This window comes from Onychostruthus taczanowskii, unplaced genomic scaffold (assembly GCF_017590055.1).
Source record: "Onychostruthus taczanowskii isolate IOZ18803 unplaced genomic scaffold, ASM1759005v1 scaffold30, whole genome shotgun sequence".
Taxonomy (NCBI): Eukaryota; Metazoa; Chordata; class Aves; order Passeriformes; family Passeridae; genus Onychostruthus; species Onychostruthus taczanowskii.
This window is the reverse complement of record NW_024500350.1, coordinates 1099522-1111999: the sequence shown is the minus strand read 5'-3', so window position 1 is coordinate 1111999 and position 12478 is coordinate 1099522.

Genomic DNA, 12478 nt, shown 5'->3' with positions numbered 1-12478 from the left:
TTGTTTGGGATTTGGGTGTGCCGAGCTCCCACCTCCACTAGAGGGTGCGGAGCTCCGCAGAATTCTTTGTTTTCAGGGAAATGGGAAAACCGGGAGCCTTTCCGTTCTCGGATGTGCAGGCAGCGAGGCCGTGGCAGGATTATATCCCTCGGGAGATCCCTGCTCCGTGCCCTGGCAGCAGCCCAGGCTGCGTTACACAACTGCCAGCCGGGCTCGGGGCGTGCCACGGGTGTCCCTGGGCAGCCTGCAGCCAGGAGGAGCAGCTGGAGTGTGCAGGGAGGCAGCTCTGCTGTAGGCTGGATCAGGTCGTGCCCAGCTCCTGGAGGAGGTTTCCTGGAGGGATAACTTGCACATTCCAAGTTCCCTCTCCTATCTAAACAGCAGGAACAAATGTTTTACTTGCAAAAGAGCCTGGCTGCTAGATTTCCCTTCCTGGAGGGAATTTCCACTTGCTCTGCAACCTTCCCAAGCCAAGCTCGACACCAGTGTGCTGTGAAATTCCACAAGCCCGTGCTGCTTGCTGGGCTGTGTGCGCTCCCTGTGCTTGCAGGATGTGCTGCTCAGCTCGAGGTTGGCTTCTTGGCCAGGTGTAGGATTTCTTCCTTGCTAAATTCTGCCTCCAAGTGTCTTGCTCAGAACGAAATCCTGAGCAGAACTGGACCCAGCAGCGCTGCCTTGCTGCAGCACTCGGTGCCTGAGGGAGCAGCCAGAGGAGAGCTGGGTGTCTGGCTGAGTTGGTGATGCTGTGGCTGTGGAGGAACACAGGCTCCTCTCCAGCTGCTGGTATCCTGTGGGTCTGCAGACATTTTGGAGCTGGATCCATTTGGGAGGGGAGCAGCTCCACAGGCAGGTGGGATGTGCAGCTCTGTGGTGTCAGGAGGACCCAGGCCTCCATGTGCTGCCAGGGATGTACAGTCAGAGCCTGGGCATGGGAACAGCTAACTGGTCTTTCCAGGGACCTTCTTGCAGGAATCCTATGGGTAAATTTCCTAGAGGGAAGAGGGGTCCCAGAGAGCTGGGTAATATCCAAGGATCACTTCTTCCAGACTCAATAACATCCCTATGGATAAGGAGTGGAGCAAAAGGGACAGGAGAGGTGCAGGGATGGACATGGAACCCTGTCAGGAGAGACAATGAGGTGGAAGAAGGGCCAGGATGAACACAGGGTTGGTGTCTGAGTGAGCTCTGGTGTGCTCATCCATGGCCAGGAGTGCTGATGGGAGGCAGCTCAGAGACCGTGTCCCCAGTGCCAGATCCTGGTACAGAGCCAGCTGTGGAGCAGCAGCCAGGATCATAACCCAGCCAACCAAATCCTCCATCAGCTGAGCATGAAATGGATATTTATGTGTATAATGAGGAAGGAGGCAGAGGTGTTTGCACAGGCACCTGTGTTATACCTCAACTGCAGCCAGGCCAAATCCTGAGCGCTGGGGCTGTGCTGGGATCTGGTCAGACCCTGTGGAAGGGCAGCATCCCTCCCTGTGGGCAGGGGAGATGCCCAGGCTGTGGTGAGCAAGCTGAGGGCAGCTGCCAAGGTGGGGCAGGTTGGTGAGCTATGGGGAAACCTCTTTATCCTCCAAAGCACAGCCCTCAGAGGGCCTGGCTGTGCCTGTGGCATCTCCCCTTGCACTGAGCCCAGCCCCGCTCCAGGGCTGCCTTCTGCTCTCCCCTGCTCTGCTCCTGGTTTGTGCTGAGGCCGGAAGAACTTTGAGCTCTGTGCCTGGCTGGACCTAAAGCTGGAGCAGCAATCAGCTCCCACTGTCTGTGTTATGTAAGGGTTTGACCTTTGCCCTGTTGGAAGTGGAAATGCTCTGATCTCTGCAGGAATTGTGAGTGTGCTGTCACAGATTGAGGGCTGTGGGCACTTCTGCTGGGTAAACAGCCAGAGAACTGCCTGTTTGCCACCTTTCCTCTCCCTCCACCCCCCACTGAAGTTGCTCTGGCAGCTGTCTTGGAGTGTGACATCTGGGAATCGCACTGGCAACCCGCAGTGCAGCCCAGACCCTTCCACTAGGTGAAGGCTCCCCTCTGCTGCTAAGAGGCTGCTTTTAGCTGCTCCCTCAAGAGCTGTTTTTAGGTCTGGCTGCAGCAGCTGAAGTCCTTTGGGCACAGGCTGCAGGAAGGACACGTCTGATGTCTCACTGCCTGTCCCTGGGGAAGGATGGGGCTGGGCACAGCCTGAGTATCCCCAGAGCTCTGAGCTCCCAGCTCCCAGCAGAGCCAGGTCTGCATGGCAAGAGTTGATGCCAATCCCTGTGCTGTGGTGATGAAGGGAGGGGGCAAGCAAAGAAAGCTGAAAAAATACATATTTTTAAGCCATAGCTAAGAAATCTGCCATGGCTCCAAGCTGGACCTTGCAGTCAGAGGTGAGCAGGCTTAATTTGACAGCTATTTCTTAAATATTTTAAAAGCTGCCTGGAATAAACTGAATGCTTCCGAGTAGTGACCTAAATTCCACTTGCTGTAAATTTCATTAGAAAGTGGATTTGTGTGCCTGCCAGGCTGCTTTGCAGCTTCATTGATCTGCCCAAACCATGTGCTGTGCAAGTGCCTTCCTCAGCAGATTTATAAAGAGCTCACTGCTGCGTGCTGCCAGCCCAAAATGTGACTCGTTTTCTTTCTTTTCTCTCCTCTTCCTCTTTTTTTTTTTTTTTTTTTTTTGTTTCCTGGTGCAAATGCATGATTTGTTTACTAATCACGTTGCATCATTAGTTGCACAGAGTCATCCCACCAGCTGTGTGGGCATGGATGGAGCAGCTGGGAAGGAAAATGTCACTGTCTTCAGCTCACTCGGTGTGCTCTGCTCCCAAATCTCCAACCCACGCCATGAAGGCCAAAGACTTTCACAACCCTGGCAGCTGCCAGCAGCTCTCTGCTCTCCAGCACTGTCACCTGTGGTTGTGACACCCCCTGGAAAAAGCCTCCTCCCCTCCTGCTGTCCCCAAAGTGCTGTCTGTCCCTGTGCAACCACGGCTTTGGATCTCGTGGAGAGGTGTGATGGTAGGACAGATGGCACAGACTGAGCCTTCCCAGGGAAAACAGCCTGGGGAGAGCTGGGACTGCCACACCTGTGGATGCTGGAGCAACATGCACCTCCCCAGGCCTGAGCAGGGTCACACAGGGGATGTTGAGCTCCCTTGCTGTGGCAGTGTCCTTGCAGCCCACATGCTGGGGTTAAAGGGACTGGAGAGGGGCTCTGTGCAGCACCACAGGGACACAGGGCCCCTGCAGAACCACAGCTCTCTGTGACATGTTTGGTTTCCCTCCTGCAGTGGGGGGGTTCAGCTCCTGTGTTCTCAGACACGGAGCAGTTGCCTGGTTGGGCTGGATTACTGGGTGAGGGGAAGGTCCCTGCAGCCCTGAGGTTGGATACCCAGCCCTGCCTGCCCCATGGGAGCCCTATTCTGGGGCTGTCCCTCTGCCCCTGGCACTTCTGCTCCTGGGGGACCCCCAGCCTGGGGAAAGGCTCCATCATAGTACGAAACTCAAGTTTTGGAAGCCCCGTGGCCTTGCTGTGTTTTGGGGGAGTTGGGCAGGCAGATTGCTGCAAATAAAGGCCTAACCCCAACCCCACCCTACAGGAATGAAGTGCTGGCCCCTGGCAGGAGCTCTGACAGCTCTTTCCAGTTCACAGCCTGGAGCAGAGCTGGCTTTTGAAGAGGAGCCTTCCTGCCCAAGGACGCTCCCAGCGCTGCCAGGCTGCAGTGGAAAACAGCCCTGGCAGCAAACCCAGGGGTGGGTTTGGGCCAGGAGGGCATGCTCGTGTTGAAGGGCATTGGTTATCACAGAAATGGTCTCCAGAGGGTGACATTACAAAACATGGGTTTCCCTCATCTGTCTCCAGACACAGAGCCTGTGCAGCTGGGAATATGGGAGGGACTGGAAATACCCCAAACCCACCCAGAGGGGTGTCTAGTGTCAAGGATGGAGGTTGGAGAGAAATATCCCCCTCTTCTGACTACTGCCTACGACTGAACATTGTGAAGAGACATCTGGGGGTATGGTGTTGGTGCTTCTCTTGCTGTGTGGGTGATGAAAGTGGGAAGAAATCCCTGTCTTGGAGCTGTGGAACACGGGACTGCCCTGTCTCCTGATGAGGAAGGGGCTTTCTTGGGCAGAGTTTTGGCCCCCAAGCAGCAGCAGCCTTTCCACTGCCTTCCCTTCCCCTTTGCCTGCCAGCACAGGGGATGCTGAGTGCCAGGATCCTGGCTGTCCTCTGCTCTGGGAGAGGTGCTGCTTTACCTCTACTGTACAACAGTGATTTATTTTTGGAAGTTAAACCTGAGGTCTGACAACGACCCCACAGCTTGGGCCAGCAGTATGGGCTGTCCTGGTGAGAGGGCCTTGCTGGCTGTCAGCATCCAGACTGGGCTAAATTAATTTCCCATAAATCTGAAATGCTCTGCCAGTTTCCCAGCTTCTCAGCACCTCTGCTGGAGCTGCCTGTTATTTATTTCCCTGAGGTCTTAGATGTACAATAGGTTTTGCAGAGGTGATGACCCAATCCTATCCCCTCGTGCTGTCAGCACCCAGAGCCTTTCCTTATTCCAGCTCTTGATGACAGGTTTCTCTTGTAGCCCCAGGTGGCTTCAGCTGTCCCCAAGCCTCATCTGTCCCCAGCTGCAGGAAAGGCAGGGAGGAAGGAGACCTGGAGGCAAGAAGTCTCCTGGCTCTGTCCTGCTTTGGTTTGGGGCACTGTGGGTGGTTCAGCCCCTTGGAGGGGGGGCTCTGCAGGCTCACCCTGTGCCTGGCAGAGGCACCAGCACTGTGCCAGCCTGGCCATGACTGGGTGCTGGGATGGCTGGGGAGCTTCCCTGTGTCATTCCCCTGCGCAATACAGTGAGGCTGGAGCAAGGGCAGCTGCACTTGTGAGTGCTGAGCAAAGGGCTGCTCAGGGGGCAGCTGCCAGGGACAGCTGGATTTAAGTGTTGGGGGTGTCACCAAAGCAGCAGTTCCTCTCTGCAGCCCATGGGGGTTTATGTGAAAAATGAAATTTCTGTCTATCTCCTTCCTTGCGCTTTCTCATCTCCGCCAACGGAGCTGAAGATGGGAGAGGATTTTTTCCCTATATTTAGCTTTGGAGAAATTGCTATAACTAATCGGCTTTAGGATTCTGAATTCTCTCTTTTATTTTATCTTTTCCTGTCACTAAGACCTTGTCATGTGGCTGTGCACTGCAGCTCCCTGGCTCTCTGTTTGCTGGGCTTTCATGGAGTCAATTAATAACCCATAAAAATAACACCTCCAGCTGTTCCACTTGCAGCTGCCAGGCTGGAGTCTAATTATGGGGCCTTGGATCCCAAATCCTGCTTTGCATGTAAAAGTGCCAGTGAATAGGAAGAGGCAGAGGAGATGGCAATGCAAAAAAGGAATGTGGTTTGGGGTCTATTTTTAGCCTTTTCAAGCCAAATGTAAAAAGACCCTTAGGCTGCTTGTGTCCTGCTGAATGTGATCACATGCACAATATTGTTCCCATGGCAAAGCGCAGCAGCCAGGGTGGGTTGGGGGTTATTTTTGGCAATTAACTTGCCTACATTGCAAACATCCTTCTGGGTTAGTTTGCACAGTGCTGTGTTGTGGCTCACATCCATGTGCTAATGGGTTTATTGCAATCAGCTCCAGCTCTCTCTGTGTTCCTGAACGTGCCAGGGCAGTGGTGGGGAGGGGAGGCACACAGCTGCTCACCCAAGGCATCTCACAGAGTGGTTGCTGGTAAAGAGATGCTCAGCCTCCCTCAAAAAGTACTTTTCTGTTGACTGTGATACTAAATTAATTTAGCTGGGGCTCTGGTGGATAGGTGATGGTCTCCCTTTCATATCATCCTGTCTATTGTACACCCTCATCTGCTTTCCAAGCTGGATGTCGTCTCTGGGTGAGCTGCTGGGCAGATTTGTGCTCTGCTTCTCTGGAGCCTCTGCTGGGCTGGTTCTGCCTCAACTCCCACCACTGCCATATTCACCTGCCTCTTGCCTCCTCCTGGGTGCTTCATAATTCTCTCTTTTCTTGCTCCCCACAGAAGTGGCGCAGCAAAGGCCCACAAGGCCCTGGTGCATGGGGGGGTGTTGGGGATGGGGCACAAGGAAAGCACTGGGTGTGTTTCCAGTCTCTGTCCAGGGAGCTGTCTGGGAGCATTTCAGTCCTTTCCATCACTGGGCTCTTGTTTAATTCAGACTCAGCCTGATTGTGAACAAAAGCAAATCAAACAGCTGTTCATTAGACATCTTAAATACTTATTGGTCACACATTAGTCTGTAACCACCAGCTTGTAACCATGACTGCAAATAGGCATCCCGTGCTGGAGACCTTCCCCTTTGTCAAAACAAGTTATTTGGAGACTGGTACTGAAACCCGCCCTCAGAAAAAAACTCTGACACCTCCCACTTGCACAGGGGTTGCAGGGCCACCGCTGTGACAATGCCACCTCTTCCCTGTCTCCTCAGGCTCCCTCTGACAATCACCAGAGCCAGGAGGTGTTAAACATCTCTCAGGGGATGGAGCCACACTCTCAGAGGGTGTCCCTTCAGTGGAGCTCCGCTGTGAGTTCTCTTAACCAGGGACAGAGGATGCTATCAATCCATCCAGCCTTGCCTGGCAAAGAGATTGCAAACGTGGCTTTCCATCACGCGCTACATTAGCCAAATTAATTCCAGGACAGCCAGCCAGCGGTGCTCGAGGCCGAGACTGATTAATGCCGCAGCCGTGTCAGAATCAGCAGAGCTGCTGCCTGCACCGTGCCAGCTCCCCAGCTGCAGCCAGCCCTCCGCTCGGCCGTGCCCTCCGCCTCACACCTCTCCAGAGCGCTGAACTCTCAGTCACTGACACAGACAATTCAATTGCAAGGAACATCTGTCTCGGAACTGTGCTCCCATTCAGGCCGCCGCCGCCGCGATGGGGTGGCATTCTTCATGCCTCTTGCCTGCTTTCTTTAATCTCCTAAACACAGGCACGCCTGTGGAGCACAGAAAGGTTCCTCCCCCGTGAGAAGGAGAAAGAAATTAGCCAGCAGATCGAGCGTGTATAGCAAATAATGAGATTGCCTTGGATACAGGACCGGAATTCATGCAAAGATGATGCTGATCAGAGACGATAAGCGGCGTTTCTGGGGTCTGCAAACAGCGTCACAAAAGTTGCATTTCTCAAGTTCTGAGACACACGTGGACAAAGGCTGCCAGCACAGGCCTGATCCACAGACTGCAAGTTAAAAAATAAACCCTAAAATAGCCATACTGGCAGTTATTTTGGTGTGCAAGTGCCTCATAATGCCTCGTTTTCCTCCAGGCACAGGAATAAGCTGTACAGACACAGGCACTGGATGCTGGAGGAGCAGCAGTCACAAAGGCAACTTGTCCTGACAGAGCTCCACTGAAGGTGCTGAGTTTGCCCACAGGGTGCAGACCCAGCTCTAGTGGAGTCAGTGTATCCTTTAAAAGAAGATGGATTTGTGCAATACTTTTAATACTAAGTAATTGTTTCTTACTACTCCTCTTTTGTTAAAAAAAATAGTAATTATCAACATGTTAGAGGCAAATAGGGACAAAGTCTCTACCTGATGAGTGACCCAGCAGCTTGATTCAGTGCTTGTTGAAGCAGCTGAGAGCATTTGTACTGTCAGACTCTTTAGAACGAGGGATGGTAAACAGCCTTTGTTTTTATTTTTACAGGAAATTTACTCATCGTTTCTGTGAGCCTTTGGCTGAGACTCCTATTTTTCTAAGAAATGAGTGATCAGATCCTGGCAGTGCTTTAAGTCATTTAAAGAGACAACTGGAAACATGCTGCTCCCTGGGAGGCAGGTACCAGGCAGCTCCCAGGCACATGGACACAAGGCTGTTTGCAAAGGCAAGTAGAAAAATTGGGCATTCTCAACAGCCCAATGAACCCTTCCTCACTCACAACTCCAGCTTCCTGTATTATAAGCTTGACATCTTCAGCATCAATAAGACACCTTAGCAAATTATTATCCAAATGTTTTTCCCTTAATTCCCTATACCTTTATTTCCTTTATCAGAAACAAGGTCATGGGGGTGAGTTCTCTTTAACCTGTGCCACCTCCTGATGTCTAAGGGATGAAATAACCCAGTGGGAGCCCCCACTCCTCACAATCCCCCAAGAAAACAGTGCTGTCAGGCTTTTAGGTGTTACAAACATCCAACACAGGTATTGCAATAAATGTTGGATCTGATTCTTCACCCAGAATATTCACTCCACAGCTCCTCACATTTCATTATCTCTGAACGAGCAGCCCCCCCTGCACCACCTGCTCACTTTTGTTTTAACATCACACAGCTCCTGAGCAGCGACACAGACTTGAGGCAGGGAGCCTTGGATGGGTCTAGGCTTTGCAGGGAAAGCATGGGAATAAGGGCTGGGACATGTGCCATGCTCATCCCAACTCATCTATTTTATGAATCAGGACTTGGTCCTATTTTGCTAATGTTTGTCTGTGTAACCTTTGCTGTCAATGGGGCCGGTGCTCTGATGTCAGCTGCTGGACTCCGAGCGCTGGCAGCTGGTGTCCCTGGCCAGCTCCCAGGCTACAATTCAATTTTCCTACCAGTCACTTGAGAAGACAGGAAAAAACATGTTTCTGCCTGTTTGTGGCATCAAGAAATAAAGGGCTCCAGTCTACAAGGTCATTTAAGGCTTTTCTGTGGGAAAGCTCAGATAAATCAAATAGTGGTATAAAGTTAATACACCTTCACTTAGTGTGCAATAAACTGCAGTAAACTAAGGCTGGTTTAATCCTGAATAAAAATCTCATAATGGAGTGTAACACCCTCTAGGTATCGTACATTAACATCCCCTCTCTGAACACAGGCTAGTCTGGAGATGTTTTACCCTTATCCCAATCTAGTGAATAGTGGAAAACTACTGCACAGCTAAAAGGCAGGAATACCTGGAAATAAGGGAACCACCCAGGAAGTGAGGAGCTCTGGTCTCCTCTCTCATACTGACTTACTGTGTGACTTATTCTGTGGCATTTTGTGAGCCTCAGTATTTATACTGCATTTTGGGATTATTAGTGTCTTCCCTGCCATTACAAAGGGCTTTAAGATCTCCAGAGATACGTGGAGAAATTTTTCCTCCTGTTCACTGTTTCCCCAGTATGGGCTGTCCAGGGATTTTACAAAAATATGTACAACTGTAATGGATGGGCACATCCAGGTCTGTTCTGGAGGGCTGAACTTGGGGGTCACAGTTACTTTTAAGAGAAGAGGGGTGAAGGAGTTCACACATCCTCACACCCAGCTTTACCAATTTGTCTCTCCCTAGACTGACAAGGGAAAGCAAAAACGGTGACACCTAGTGAAATACCTGTGATGCATTAATAAAAAACTCTGTGCAAACCAGAATCCATGTCCCCAGGGCACAACTCTGTTCCATTAACTGTTTGTCACTCATCGTGCTTATTATTATTTCCATCATGCTGGCAGTGTTATCGTTTGGGACCATTTCCATGGCTTTGAAGGCTTAGGAAGCAGGTATTTATTTCAATGCAGCCAGTAGTACATAAAAAATTCCACTGACTCAGATGGGACTGATTTGTGAGGGAATGGCTCTTGAAGCACTTCAGTATGTCTAAACCAAACCCTCATCCCTTTTCCACATATTTTAATAAACGTACAGCTTAGCAGCAAGACCTTGAGTGAACACATTCTCTCTCGTCATGAACTGCTGACAATCTCCTCTCTTTAGTACAGCAGCTCTGAAGATGAGACTTGATGGACAGTAAGAAGTCAGGATGGCTTCACTTTTCTTCACTGCCTGGGATGCAAACAAAAGAAACCAGAGCAAGTTCCTGCCTGCTGAAATTGCAGGAGCTTGAGCTGCATTCCAGCACGGCTGAGAGGCGTTTTGAATCTTTTCTCACATGCATCAGCCCTGCACTGCTCCCAAGCAACTGTACTTTCAGTTAGTTATTGTTAATAGTAAAGGATGGACTACCAATAGTTCTCATTAATTTCCATGGCAATATTGCCTGAATCAAGATAACAGTTGCTTTGAGTTGTGTAACTAAAGTTCATAACGTGAAGGAATGCAATCCAGGAAAAGTGCTCAGATGGAGGGAAGTGACCGACCTTGCATAACCTCCCTAAGGCCAAACTTCCCTTCATATCTAGCAGGCTGTGTTCCTAATTTTCTGAAAATATGGAATGGTTTGCACTTTCAGCCTGTGTCCTCTGGGCTTCAGTCTCCAGCGTGCCTCACAGCTTTCCTGAAACATTTCACCCACACATTTATTCATTATATTCCTCCTAATGATGCATGGTTGGAGCTTCCATAAGAGAAGATGTAACAGGAAAATAAACAACAGTAGAAAAATGTAAACCTACGTTACTATATTACTCTTCTTTGTCTATCTTGCTAAGATTGTTGTTTCTGCAGAAAACAGCTGAGACTAAGATTGATTTAGGCATTAAATGATGGATTTTCACTCGATCAATAAACTCTGAATACCTTTAAAAGTGCAAATAAAGCTTTTCTGGTTACCTGGCCATTTGGTGAAGTAGAAGAGAGGCAGTCAGTAAGAATTAAAACATTGCCCAGAATCTAAAGAGGGAAATGTTATGAACAAAAAGGAATCTGAGTGGGCGTAAATCCCTCGCCCTGCTATGCCGGTAGGATTATATCTCAGGCTTTCAGAGCAGGAAAAGGATGTTGCAGGCATAATGGCATGGAATATCAATCAGATAACTAAATCTAATTACAGTTAACTAGTTAATTCCAGCTACATGAAGGCAACTGGCCAAGTGCCACAAGAGGAATGAGATTCAGAGGAACAATTTCTCAATGTGAAACAACTTCTTGTAAGGACTAGTTCAGATCAGACAAGGGGCTATGCTTGACTAACTTTAAAAGGCACAAGGTCTGTATAAGAAAGAATGGCATCTTAATCCCTTATTCGTGGTAACCACAAATTCAGCTTTCTTAGGGAAAGAATTGCATCAAAATGTCAGGACATGACTCTGAATTCTAACAGATTTATATTCTAAGGCAGTGAGCCATTAATAAAACATATAGTGGGTAAACAAAATGTCTCAGTAGTGCTGCTGAAGGGAGCAGAGACACTAGTTGCTAACTTTCAAGTCCTTATTTTAACACCATTTGTGATACTCTGGCACTGTAAAAACCACAGTTGTACTTCTTGCTTTTAGTACATCACAGTTAAACCACTCAAAGTGTGAGACAGAGCTCTTTGAGGTGTCCCAGACTGCAAATACCCTGAGCTGGGTGAATGCTGGCTGATTTCAGAGACAGGGAAGAGGTGGTAAGATGCTCCAGCAGTGACTGAGGTGGGTCCCTGCACTCCCACTGCCCCAGAGCCCTGGAGCACCGTGCTGTGCCATCACCCTGAGCTGACCTTGCCCCTGATGGTGCCTGAAAAACCCACCCTGAACCCCCAGAACCCTGCGCTGAAGGAGCCACGAGGAGTGTGGGACCACAGGATGCTCAGGGGGCTGAGGGCATGGGAGATACCTGCAGAAGATGCCATGTCCCACTGTCCATGCCCTCCTGCACCCACGGTGTGTGTCTGTGACTGTGTGTTTGACTGCTCCACTCAGGTGAGACCCCCACCTGGAATTCTCTGGGGCTCCTGCACAGGACATGGAGCTGTGATGGCTGGACCAAGATGACTGGAGGGTTGGAGCAGATCTGATGTGAGGAAAGGCTGGGAGAATTGGCGTTGTTCAGCCTGGAGAAGACTTCAGGATGAGCTAATTGCAGCCTTCCTGTATAGAACCACAGAATTACAGAATGTGCTGAGTTGGAAGGGACCCACCAGGACCATCAAGTCCAACTCCTGGCCCTGCACAGGACACCCCAAGAATCCCACCATGTGAGAGCACTGTCCAAATGCTCCTTGGGCTCAGACAGGCTCCGCGCTGTGACCTGAGGAGCCTGATCAGAACTCAGCCACCCTCTAGGTGAAAAACTGCTCCTCATATCCAACCCAAACCTGCCCTGACTCATCTTCCTGCTGCTCCTGAAGGGAGCCTGCAAGAAAGATGGGGGGAAGTGTATTTACCAGGGCAGGCAGTGACAGGACAAGGGGGAATGGCTTCACACGGATAGAGAGGAGGTTTGGATTTGTTCAGTCATCATTGCTGGAGGTGTTAGGAAAAGATTGGAGGTGGCACTTAGTGCCAGGGTCTAATTGGCAAGGTGGAGTTAGGTCATAGGTTGGACCCGGTGATCTCAAGGGTCTTCTCCATCCTGTGATTAGAGATTTGGACGAAATTTTTCATTGTGAGGGTGGTGAGGTAGTGGAACGGAGCAGCTGTGACTCTGGGAGTGTTCAAGGCCAAGCCGGACAACGCTCGAAGCAACCTGCTCTAGTGCAAGCTGTCCCTTACACCCACAACAGAGGTAAAACTCGATGACTTCCACCATTCCTTCCCACCCGAACCATTCCTCCCTCACGCCCGCCGCCCACCGCGCATGCGCCGCGCCCGTGCCCGCCCCCGGCAGCGCGCAG